We start from the raw sequence: 12,506 nt of genomic DNA on the forward strand, positions 1-12,506 counted from the left end.
CTGCTTCTTATTTCACAGGAATGGGTATTTCAAATGTTGTTTTGTAGAACAGGAGTTGAATTGATCGCTCACCGCTCTTGTAAGCCGTGACGCATTGCCAGCATGAGCATTGGACAACATCACAGCCCCATCTGCTGGCCCGAACCGCCGCTTTGGCTGCTTGCATGAGTTTGCCTGAGCAATGTTACAACCCCGTTCCTGAGCCGCTCCCCGCAGATCTCTCCAGGAAAAGTGAATTATCCCAGCAGCGGCGGAAACAGCAGCAGCCATGATCTTTCTGCTGGACAAAGGTCTTGGGAAGTCATCGCTGTCCATGACGACATCGTGGTACGATAATCCATCTAGCTCCTGCTGTTCAATGAGCCGGTCCCATTGCTCCATCTCTACAGTGAGCCTTCTCGGCCGTGTGCTCACGGCTGCCACTTTATCGTCGGTCATGACCATTGGCCATCAACGTTTCTTGCGACGTGTCCTGCCAAAACCCACTTAATTTTATTTCCAGGTCAATATGATCAATATGATACGTGGAATCGGTGTCAATTCTCTCACCCATTTGTTCCTTTCAAGGTCTCTCAATGCAGTTTCGAGCATGCGCGTTTTTTTGCACACTTCTCAGTCGCCTGTGTTTGAATTTCATTGTCAATGTCCAAAGTTATGGTCCCTGTGTCATCGCAGGTCATGTGCAATTATTGAAAACGTCCGTGGCCACATCGGTATGTTGCTTCCCATTGATCGAGTTCAGTTTTCAACCAGCACGCTAATTTCATCAGAATCAGAATATTTATACTTAAGGAATCCGATTAGCTATAAAGCTAATTTTCACAGATGTGCAGGAGGGGCAGGTCAGAACTGTACAACAAACAATACAAAAACACGATAGGAGAGCAAAGTCGAGGAAAGGTAAACTAATTATCTTCTTGGTTCTTTCGGTAAAGTCACGTAGAAGGAAAATAATAAAATAATAAAAATAAAACATAATAAAATAATTCTCACGACGTTTCGGCCACAACGCAAGCAGGTGGAGAACAGGTCTGTCGAGAAGACAGACTCTGTCTTCTCGACAGACCTATTATGTTTTATATTTTATTATTGTATTATTTTCCTTCTACGTGACTTTACCGAAAGAACCAAGAAGATGAATCCCTGCAGTCACGAAAGCTTAAAATCGAAAAGTAAACTAATTACTTGAAAAAATATTTTGACAAATAAAACTAAACTATGCTTTATCTTACCAGGTAAAACCCACTGAGGTATTAACTTATTCTTTAGAAGCGACCTGGCCACAGATGATAGCTGAACAAAGTGGCTTGTCATGTGGAAATTTCTAGCAGCAGAATAATCTAAATAACCTCACCCGCCTATTTATTTAATCGGTTTTGATCCCAGTCCACTTTCAATAATTGTCCTAGGTGTACTGTGCATGGTCTGATGTGTTATGCAGCTATATCCCATCCAAATATATGTTATTTTGGAAACGTGAACTTATTCTGCGTTACTTTTGCTGCACTCATTTATCTTGAGCCCAAATTATTAAATGCTGTTTTTCAGTGACGTTTGGAGATGGAATCATTGAAGCAAACTTGTTTCTAATATATCAAACGTCCCGATACATGTTGATTGACTACACTTTACTCAAACTTACAACACCACCACGAGCTGATGTGCCAATCATTTTACTTTCATTAATTGTGATTGTTTATTACCCGAAATGAAAAAAACTGCTTAATACTTTACTCAACAAAATCATGAGCGTCCTTGTGGACAATGTGCACTGTGTTGAACTTCTTTCGCGCCGTACGTAGTCAACCGTGCTCATCGAGGGGGCGATTCATAAATAATAATGATCAGGCAATGCCCCTTTCACATATACGTCTTTGCCTGTAAGATGGGCAGGTCACCAGCATTGCTTCAAGCAAAAGGCTGACTACTGATGAGAACGCTGAACGCCAAAACTGATCCAGAGTTTTCTTGTCCTGAAACAACGCTCCTGAAATGTTGCACTCCCAAAAAAGGGCCGTGGGCGGCTCATGGTTTGCGTAAGAAATACTCAATAGCCTCGCTCATTAACAGGTCTACACGACCAGCAGGTGGCAACAGCAGAGCTGTTTTTCAGCCTCGTGATGCTCCTACGTATTTGGAAATGAGTGATTTAGTAGCAGTTTTTGGTTGGGTATAAAGTGGAAATACTGCATTGGTCTCTCATTAACTTCCCTGTGCCTACATGAACAAATCACGCGGAATTCACCTGACACCCCCCCGCCCTCCAGACCTGGCAATGCTAAGATGTATGACCACCAAGCATAGACACACATGTCGTAGACATTGCGGGAGAGCAGAGTGCAGTAGAAGCCATTTGTTGTTCTGTTTAATCCCCCCACCACCACCACGTTCATCAACGAGCATTGTGAAATATGGTGCAACAATAATTCTCACCGCCCAGACTGCGTCGGGGCAAAGGCTCTCATTGGGCAGCGGATTGACAAAAAGGGCCTTGACCCTCGCCTCCCCGCACCGACTTTTGCACGAATGGTCAAGCAGCGCAGCAGACGCACATGCAAGTAGATTCCTTGGCAAAAAGAGCCGGGAATATTTTGGAAAACGATTTCCATGGTACCCCCCGTACACACCGAAGGTTTACAAATGTAATTGGGACTTTGACATGTTAAATGTCTACAAACAAGTGGACTGGACTGCCATGTTTATATTGAATTGATCGCGGTTTCGCGTGGGATTTGATATGAGGTTCTGTCATGGAATGCAAAAGTAAACGCGTGAAGCCTCTAGGCTGGTGAGAGATCATCTTCTTGGTTCTTTCGGTAAAGTCACGTAGAATGGAAATAAAATAAAATAAAAATTAACGTAATAATACCTTTTTATTTTTATTTTTACTTTACCGAAAGAACCAAGAAGATGAATCCCTGCAGTCACGAAAGCTTTAAATCGAAAAAAACTGGTGAGAGATGTTTCTGCTCTCAGATGTCTCTTCGGATTGTACCGTGTGTTGTCCGGAATTATGTCCGACGCTTCGCTCGACACGACGGAAGCTTTTTCAGGAACTAAATGGAGCCGCTCACGTTCTTCCTCGATTCATACGAAGCGCTCAGCTCGTGGAGTAAAACGTCGGACATCATGCCGAGCGATGCAAGCACAAGTCGAAAGTTCACCCGGAGAGCTATACAGTGTTACCCCTTGAAGACCTGCACAGCAGTAAGAAACGTTTCTAATCAAAACCAGGTGTCAAGAGAGACCTGGGTGACGGTTGTGGCATCTTCTTTTCAACAAATTGGTGATATAAGACAGCATATGAGTAAAAAGTTGCAACTTATTTTCTTTAGTGTTTTAAATACAGGAATTTTATTTTGTACGTGAAGCGACTCGGATATTGTTGAACAGGGTTTGCTTTTTTTTATGTGGCAAATGCAAGTATGTTTGCCCAAATAGCTGATTAAAATATAAAAGTGTGGCAGTGGCTAAGGCTGTGACCCTCCCCAAACATCTTGAATGAGCTTCTGCTCTGCACACTCAGCGATTAATATTTCATTTACCCCACTAGACAATAGAGTGTGGACTGCATTAAATCAAAATTCCTGGCCCGGTTTCCTTGAGATGTACAATGCGACGTTACTAAAATATAAAAGATGCGATTCACAAGTAGATGGATCTCTCCGTGTGTTCCCTTGGTCCGCCAAGACACTCCGCTCGCCAAGTTATAAATGTCTTGGGCAGCAAATGTTTAAATTTACTACTTTCGGTAATTTAATGCCAATGAAGGAGATGTATCGATGCGATCAGTTCATGTGCACGAGTGAGATGGATGGTAGCCCACTGGTCCGGTGAGGGATGGCAAACGAAATGGGCAGGCCTTCATCCAGCTGCGGGTAGACAATGGCTGATGTTAATAAATCGGCTAGATTTTGCCATCCTGGAATTTTTCCAGACACCTTTTAATATTTTACAGAGTATGTAATAACAGCCTACTCATTGTGGACTTTGCATGTATAACTTATACAGCCTGTGTGACTTTAAAAAAAAAATCAGTTGCTCATGTAGAGTATTACAAGAAGGGTTCGATGGGGTTTTAAATAAATCAAATTCGAAGATATTCCTCGTGGATAAAGAACTCTTTAATTTTGTCTTGCTGTGACCTGGTGATGCACGTGGGGCTTTCAGTGCGACGGAAAGGGCAAACGGAAGCAGGACCACTCATCCTTCCTGCCTTTGTTCGTCACTCATTGTCATCCCCGGCCAGGGAGAATCACCGACTGAGCACAGCTCTTTTAGTGAGCATTAGTCCACTGCAGCCGAGGCTGGGTGCATGCTGCATCTTCCTCTTCTTGTATATATTTGGATTTGTATAGCAACTCCACGTGCAGGTCTGACAAGCAATGGACAGCCCCCGGAGGAAACTGAATGGATGTCTTCCATGTCTCGACTGTTCACAGTGGTTCACACAAGGTGGTCGGTGGCCGATGTCCAATAATTTAGCTCGAAAAGTATTTGTGGAAAAAATACAGCGGCAAGTGTTTACAGAATTCAATAAAACACACAAGCAAATTATGTAAAATCACGGATGAATGTTACGACAGATGCAAGCATAATGTGTTGAATCTCCCAGTGTGTGTGTGCAATGTAGCATCTTTAGAATTAAAACTGAAGCATTGACTTCAATGAAAGCTGAGTTAATATTGGGTGCTATATGGTAGTTGAACACTCGTGTGGTTCCAGTTTATACGAGGCATGCAGCACACAGGGCTCTGATTTTCGTTATTGCAGCAAGCCACGTGTTGTTTAATCAAAGCCATATTTCAGCAGCAGTCACATTCACAACAAAGTGTGAAGACAGGTCTACGTGTGTTTTTTATGTCTCGTCCATGTGTGGCTCAGCAGATTAAGTGTTTGGTCTGCGCACGTGTGCACCATGCCTATGCAGTCTTAAATAAATATATACTGTGTGGATGTATAATGCAGTATTTGCCCTTTTGTGAATGTTCAGTAAAATGAAGCATTGGTGAAAAGTTATTATTTTCCTGTAGAAGACCTTTAGTCAAAACGTCATCATAAAGAGATGTATTCACGAATACACTTCATAGTCTCCCATAATCTACTATTTTTGTGTGCAGAATTTATCCAAACTGTGGGTATAGTCGTTGGGCATGTAGACTACAGCAGTCTCAAGATCGTAGTGAGAAATGTACTGCTGCATGAGGACCCACAAAATTATTGATAACAGCAAAGGGCATGGAATTCCACAAGGTTATCGTTTGGTTGCACAGCTTAGAAAAACATTTATTTGACAGAAAAAATGTAATGTCACGTGTTAGCATTGAGAATATTTCACAATATCCATATCGTAATGATTTATTTAAAGCTGTACGAAATGTTTGGCTCACTTAACTACAAATGCAGTCGGCATTGAAAATAACCATATAATCGTTCATCCATAACATCGCCTGGCTTTGAGTTTTGTCAGGAGAATGTTATTAAAATAAGTTTGACTTAACCAAGATTTAATGTTCTCTTAGCTTACATATGATTCTTTTGCATGTTATCCAATAAGCCAGTCAGAAACTATCTTGATAGAGTTTGCTCTTAGGAACAAGAAACATCTGCAATAAGCCATACACTTCCTTTCTTAACATACCTTTACTATCACCTCTCCAGGGTGCCTTTCACACGGCACTCCTCACACCAGACCATTTGTGCCACCGATCCCACCAGCATTCAAATGTATAAAAAATAAATAGTCACAACGTGTCTTCCAGTTGACAACCCCATCCACAAACCCAGAAGATGATGTCTATGTGATACCAATACCACACAGCTTTTAAACTATTTGTGCCGTATGCCTATATGCGTGAGGGGGGTTTGTGGAGCCACACGAAGAAGAGTCACGCATTCAAAATATTAGTACATACTTTCCAGAGTGATATGATTCTACCAGTGGGCCTGTTAACAGTCGTGCATCCTGGTGGTTTACATTATCTAGCTTTGGAGTAGATATGACACAATTGTTGGCATTCTAAATGTTCCGTTGAGGAAATCTTCAGATTTTTTTTAAACCAAATTTTAAGTTCAGAGCCAGCCAAGGAACGCAGCCAACTTTCCATCTCCTCCAGATGGATGACCTCGGAGCTGAGAGATTCTTGATAGAGAACTTTGGTCGGGCCAGCTGCAACCATCTCCCCCTTAGTTGACCAAACTGATAACTGAGGATGATTTTGGTTCCCTTTCAACTAAGCCCTCACAGCAACTGCTCACAGTGATATAAACTTCCAGCTGAAATGGCTCCCCACCATCTGGCAGACCTCACGTTTTGGATAAGCCTTCTTGATGGTCTTACAAAAAACCCTAGATTATAGATATTTTCATTGGGTCCTACAATTCACAATTGTTCCAATACAGCTTAATTGCAAATTTGTGTTTAAGATCTGACTGAAAATTATAAGCGGTAGTGGCGCACGCCTCTAATCCAGCACTGCGGAGGCAGTGAGGGTTGATGGATCATCGCACAAACATTGCGAAACTCCACTCCCATGGGTGTCGAGGTACCTTACCCGAGCTTGCCAGTACAAGGCAGTACAACCAATGTGGCTTCCACCTGTTCCATTTGTACGTGATCGTGTTGCCCCCTCAATCGCATGTTTTTTCTCCAAATGCCTCCCTCATGTAAATAAATGTGTCCGTGACACCTTCACATATATAGAGGACTGCAGAGCTTGGACAACTGTTGATGCCTGTGATAAATTTAACCTCTTCGAGAGTGATGAAATACTGTACGGCACATTACAAGTTCAACATGTTATTTTAACAGACTAAATTCTCTAAGTACTGTAGGTGTACACGAGCCTCTTTAACGAAACAACCACTCACACTATACTCATTTGCATAAACAGTGTCATTGAACAACCTATTACTGCAGCTTGATAAGGTCCGGTTGCTCCGTCGATTATATCGACAACATTAATCTTATCTCACATTTAAATATGCTATCATTAAAGGGTCCGTGTAGAATTTAACATTTTGAAATGTTTATTGTCGCACATTGATTTGTGCACAATCGCAGTTTTTTTAGCCACATCAGCATTATTTCTTGTTCGGTTGCTGTTTGTAATTTTGTCCCTTCTAGGCAGTCCTATACACGTGGGATTCGGAGCGTGCTGTGTCTTGCATTTATAAACAAACACACTGTGTGTTCGCAGCTGCAGCATTTTTAGATTGCATTTTACATGGAGCCGTTTGCATTCAACACCCAACAGGAACATGTTTTATGCAGCAAGCAATGTTGCACGGTAACATCAGGCAACACGAAGAGACACTGGTGTAGTCGAAATTCCAAATGACTCATAACGACCGTGAGAAAGCCTTTGCATACGCATTCCTCAAGTGGTATTCCCTGCAGTAAAGTCAAATATATTTGGTTGTATGCCTTGTTACACTGTTAGGCAGTCTGGAGGTTGATGTTCGACCACAGATGGCTTTTTTATATATTCCTATATTGTACGTTTAGTGCAAATAACTAGTGGTAAAAGCGTAAAGTGATTGCATGCATATAGTACCGGCCCTTGAAAGGTCATGTGAAAATGGCAAGGATAAAGGTTTCCATCCACGTGAGAGAGTGGGGGGTTCGTGATTTGTGCTTTAAAATGTTATCTCACAGAGTGCAGACGAGCAGGTCGGGTGAGGCAGGAAGGCGGAGGTCCCTCTTCCATATCCCTTATCCCACATCCCCTACCCCCACCACCCACCCCCAGGCTCCCACCTCTTCCCCCCACCTCTCACCAGTGCATCGGTGGAAATTCCTCACATATCAAATGCAGTGCTTCTGCAGCCTTCACTATAGCCTCGTGGTTCTTAACCAGGGGTGCATGCACCCCCTTTCTGGGGGTGCGAGACGTGCCTGATTTTTTTTCGAAGGTAAATCATCGAAACAATAAATAAGCAGGGGCACAGAAATGCAAGTACTTAGTTTAATCACCCCTATGTCTTTATTAACATTAAACATTTTTTTAAAGATGGAGAACCAAAGGGGTGCAAGTTTGCAGTAAAGGTTAAGAATAAATGCTCTAGAGCTTTTAGGAAATAAACACACGCGCACTTTAACATATGTGAAATCGACTGATAGTTTGAGCAATGGCTATTCTTCAGTGTTATATATCTTTCTGCCATGAATCAGCGTTAAAGATGAACACCGAATGTTGTTTTCCCCCAATGTGTGTTTGTACACCATCGATATACATGTACAAATACCGTTTCAATAAGAGTGCCCGAACGAACACATTTCCAAATGTTGAAAGCACTATCTGTGCTTGGTTTGCAGATAGACAAAGCGTGCTTTTGAGATCACTGCGGCAGTCACTTTCTCACAGGGACAGAGGTGGCCAGCTGTGTCCAAGTTTTCTTGGGAAATTTTCGACATCGACGTTGCTCGCATGCGTCGGATGTCCTCACTTAGCCCACGAGGGCTTAAAGAACCGTGTGAATAAGTTTTTAAATAAAAAAAAAACATTCTCCAATACTCATGTGACAGCTTCTCGTATCCTCCCATTAGTTACGCGCCCATTTTGTCAGAATTCGTTTTGTCTCGCAACAAATTCGGGGTTTCGTGGAGGTTGATGTCGATCTCCATAGCTCATTTATTTTATTTTAAAAAAACTCATCTTCCGAGCTGAATTGTGAAGCTCTGGTAGCAGCAAAAAAACACGCTGTTTTATATCAGGATCTGTATTTTGTTTTTGAAACACACTCCATGATTTGTTTTTTTTATTCTTCTTAAAATGAAAACACGGCCACAGAGTGATGGGGAGAGGGGGGGACATGGAAGGTTGCGAGTTAGAACGAAACTGAAAAGGGGGGGGGGGGACATGGAGGTGAAGAGTGAGAGTTAGAACGAAACTGGGAAGGGGGGAGACATGGAGGTGAGGGTTGAGAGTTAGAACGAAACTGGGAAGGGGGGAGGGGACATGGAGGTGAGGGTTGAGAGTTGGAACGAAACTGGGAAGGGGGGAGGGGACATGGAGGTGAAGGTTGAAAGTTAGAACGAAACTGGGAAGTGGGGGGGACATGGAGGTGAAGGTTGAAAGTTAGAACGAAACTGGGAAGTGGGGAAGGGGGACATGGAGGTGAAGGTTGAAAGTTAGAACGAAACTGGGAAGTGGGGGGGACATGGAGGTGAAGATTGAAAGTTAGAACGAAACTGGAAAGGGGGGGGGGACATGGAGGTGAAGGTTGCAAGTTAGAACGAAACTGGGAATGGGGGGGGAGCTGAACGAAAGGCATCGCCTTCTCACACGTGGCCAAGCATCATCGCACCCAAGGTCGCGCACGTGGACCCCCAGCACCGCATGTTTCGTGCGACACAATGTAATCTGCAACCTGGAGGAACAGAGATATGCGCCAACCAGGGTGACGACATGATGTTTGTACAAAGCCGCAGATTCTTGATCATCCACAGTCGTTACGTTATCGCCGCATGCTCATTTGTGACATATTCGGTTGTTGTTTATTCATTCCTGCAGCGTTTGATGCGTGGCCACTGATGTACGACTATAGAACTCATCGCAACTTCTACAATGTGCCGTAATGATCGATCGCGAAGTATGCAAATTATGTTAAGAAAAGAGCAGAGATGCGGGTTTACGTTAAAGATTTAACACAAAATAAAAACGTGTCGTGGAACATACTGACTGTAACACCTGGTACAGTATTTGTATAATACCGAACATACCAAAAAAGTATTTTTTGCAGACCTCGACAGGAACATATCTTCAATTTAGCTAGTTGCTTGTTTATTCTACAATATCCTTCAGATCGCACCAGTGTTTAATGTTTAAGGCATTGGTTTTCACTTTCCCTGCCAGTGGCTTGGCTCATATTTCCACTTGGAGGCCAAGTTTTTAGTTTGGTGTCACGTGGAGATGATTACTTTGTTGCTTTTCTCTTGAAGGACAAGGCTGGCTTCTCTTCACTATCTATTTTCTCACGCCAATACTTTGTAATCCAACACCTTTGCATGTTCAAAAACCTGCGTTCATTTTAAATCAAACACATCTGGCCATTGTGCATGATATGCCCACCCTTAAAGCCACCCGTCACAGTTACAATGCCGTGTCTTTTTGAGGAATCTCACGTTTGCGGTGCTATGCATGAACAATATTTCAAAAATGAAATTCTATCGAGCTGCTCTTTCCCTCATCTCGTGTGCCCTCTTCAGTCAGGGCTGTTTATCCCATCACTATTCTCTCTCCAGGCACCTACATCCGCACTTTGTTCCAGGCAGCAAATGCCTTGAACCATTACGTGGTGTGATATTTCCTCGAATTATGTTCTTTTCCCCATCATCCTGGTTACACGTGCCATGTTGCCACCAAAACTGACGTCCACTATATTATACAGCCATAGATAAGAGATTGCTACCAGAGAGATATGTGTCGTCTCAGCATGTTGGCACAGGATAGAGGAAGGTGGAAACAAGTAACACAAATTGCAGTGGACACCTACGGGCTTTCTGCCCATGGAACTTGATTGATTGATACAGTTATAGCTTGTTTGTTTTCTTCTTTCGTATGGTTGATGTAGATGCAAAGCAACAGCTAGAATTCCATATGCAGGTGGTCAGACCAGATAACTGCATCAGGAGCAGCGGAGTGTTGTATCGCTGTAATGCCTCCTTCGTATTTGTGGATCGGGCATTGCTTGTTGATTTATTTCAAAAGGTTATCATTTTCACACCCAGTAATGGCTTTCCGGGTATGTTATTTAAATTTAAATGAACATTATGGTGTCTTTGCTATTCCAGGATAAAATATATATATGACTTTACTAAAGATTAATTACATTTTGTGGAATTGAGATTCATGTTACATAAAATGTATCATGTCTCGATATGTCACCACAGATTAATGAATACTGCCACTGCTTAAGTAGCGCACAACACAGCAACATTTTAACCCTTTATGTGCTTGCTGTTATTTGTGGATAAGGAAAGTGTTCCTTAATGACATTCCCAGGAATGGTTTATGAAATAAAATAGTTTCAACTATGTTTATTTTACCATGTAAAGCCCACTGACCTATTTTTCCAGAAGCGACCTGGCCACAAATGATAGCTCAACGAAGTGGCTTATCACGTGGAAAATGTACTGCGGCCAAATACTCTAAACGCGTGTTTCTAATTGTGGAGGGAAAAACCGGAGCACCCGAATACAAATTCACATGACCAAATATACAGGCGTCAGGGTCGGGATCGAACCCACAACCTCCTGCATACCAGGCAAGGTATTTAGCATCTCGTCACCGTGGTGCCGATAGCAATGCTGTAAAATCTATAAAAAAAAATATTGCGTAAATATTAAAACGGTCATAATAATCTTCGAGGCTCTTGAAAATTTGGTGTTTTAGGATTTTTTTTGCTGTTAATTCAAAAATGTTTTTGTAGCAAGAACCAAGTACAATGTTGATTTAAGTGTTAAAATATTGACGTTTTTATAGTATACGTTTGTATTTCATTCCAACAATAAGCAAATATAAAACAAATTAAATAGTTTCGGGAAACGAGGAATGTATGGACAGACACTGTATTCTATTGCATATACAGTATATAACCAATGCACATCAACATAACGGCCCTTTCACAAAAACAAGCAGAATAAAACACTCGCTACGCGCGAGTTTCACATATTCGCGAGTTACTAAATATATACTATATCCCAATTTTCGCGAGTGCATGTAGTGTCTACAGGCCACTGACACCGTGAAAGTGCGCGCAGAATGTTAACACATTTGAAACCGTCTCCGACGAAGATTAGGCACGCGCCACCTCGGATGCCCGCTTAGTCCTCCGTCTCGCAGTAATCTCGCTCTGAACTCGCGATGTTTACCTTGTACGTGCTTAGAAGTGGACTCGCATAAACGAGGGGACTGTGAGGTCCATTTAAAAAGAACGCGAATGCAATCAGGGAAAGTGTTGCAACTAGTGGTTCCCCAGAGTGCTAAAATGATAAAAGCCGTGCGGCGTTGTTATCAAACACCTGTATCTCTCGAGGAGTCATCCTCCTGAATGCCTCACCATCACCACCACCTCTAATCGTCGTCAAACCATCATCAAAGGGTAATAACACATTGTTCTTTATAATGTACTGTTTATTTATTGTAGTCATTGTTATTAAACATTTACCATTTCCCCCCATTTTTGATTTAAAGATTTCGTGACTGCAGGGATTCATATTCTTGGTTCTTTCGGCAAAGTCACGTGACTTTACCGAAAAAAACAAAAATATATTTCCCCCCATGTTCACTCGTACCAGGAACGTTACCCCATTTGTCCAATTGTAACGAGGTTTCTGCGTTCGCCAATTCTCCATTCGCAAGCGTTTTCAAGAAAGAAACCGTCGCAGATAGAGGGGGTCTACGGGGTTCAAATTATGCAAGGATGTTGCTCCTGACCCATAAACTACAAGCATTGCTGCACATTAACATTAAAAGGGAAAATGCACTCAAGGAAAGCCTGGT

This window comes from Lethenteron reissneri, chromosome 25, assembly GCF_015708825.2.
Source record: "Lethenteron reissneri isolate LAM-NWPU_2019-01 chromosome 25, ASM1570882v1, whole genome shotgun sequence".
Lineage (NCBI taxonomy): Eukaryota > Metazoa > Chordata > Hyperoartia > Petromyzontiformes > Petromyzontidae > Lethenteron > Lethenteron reissneri.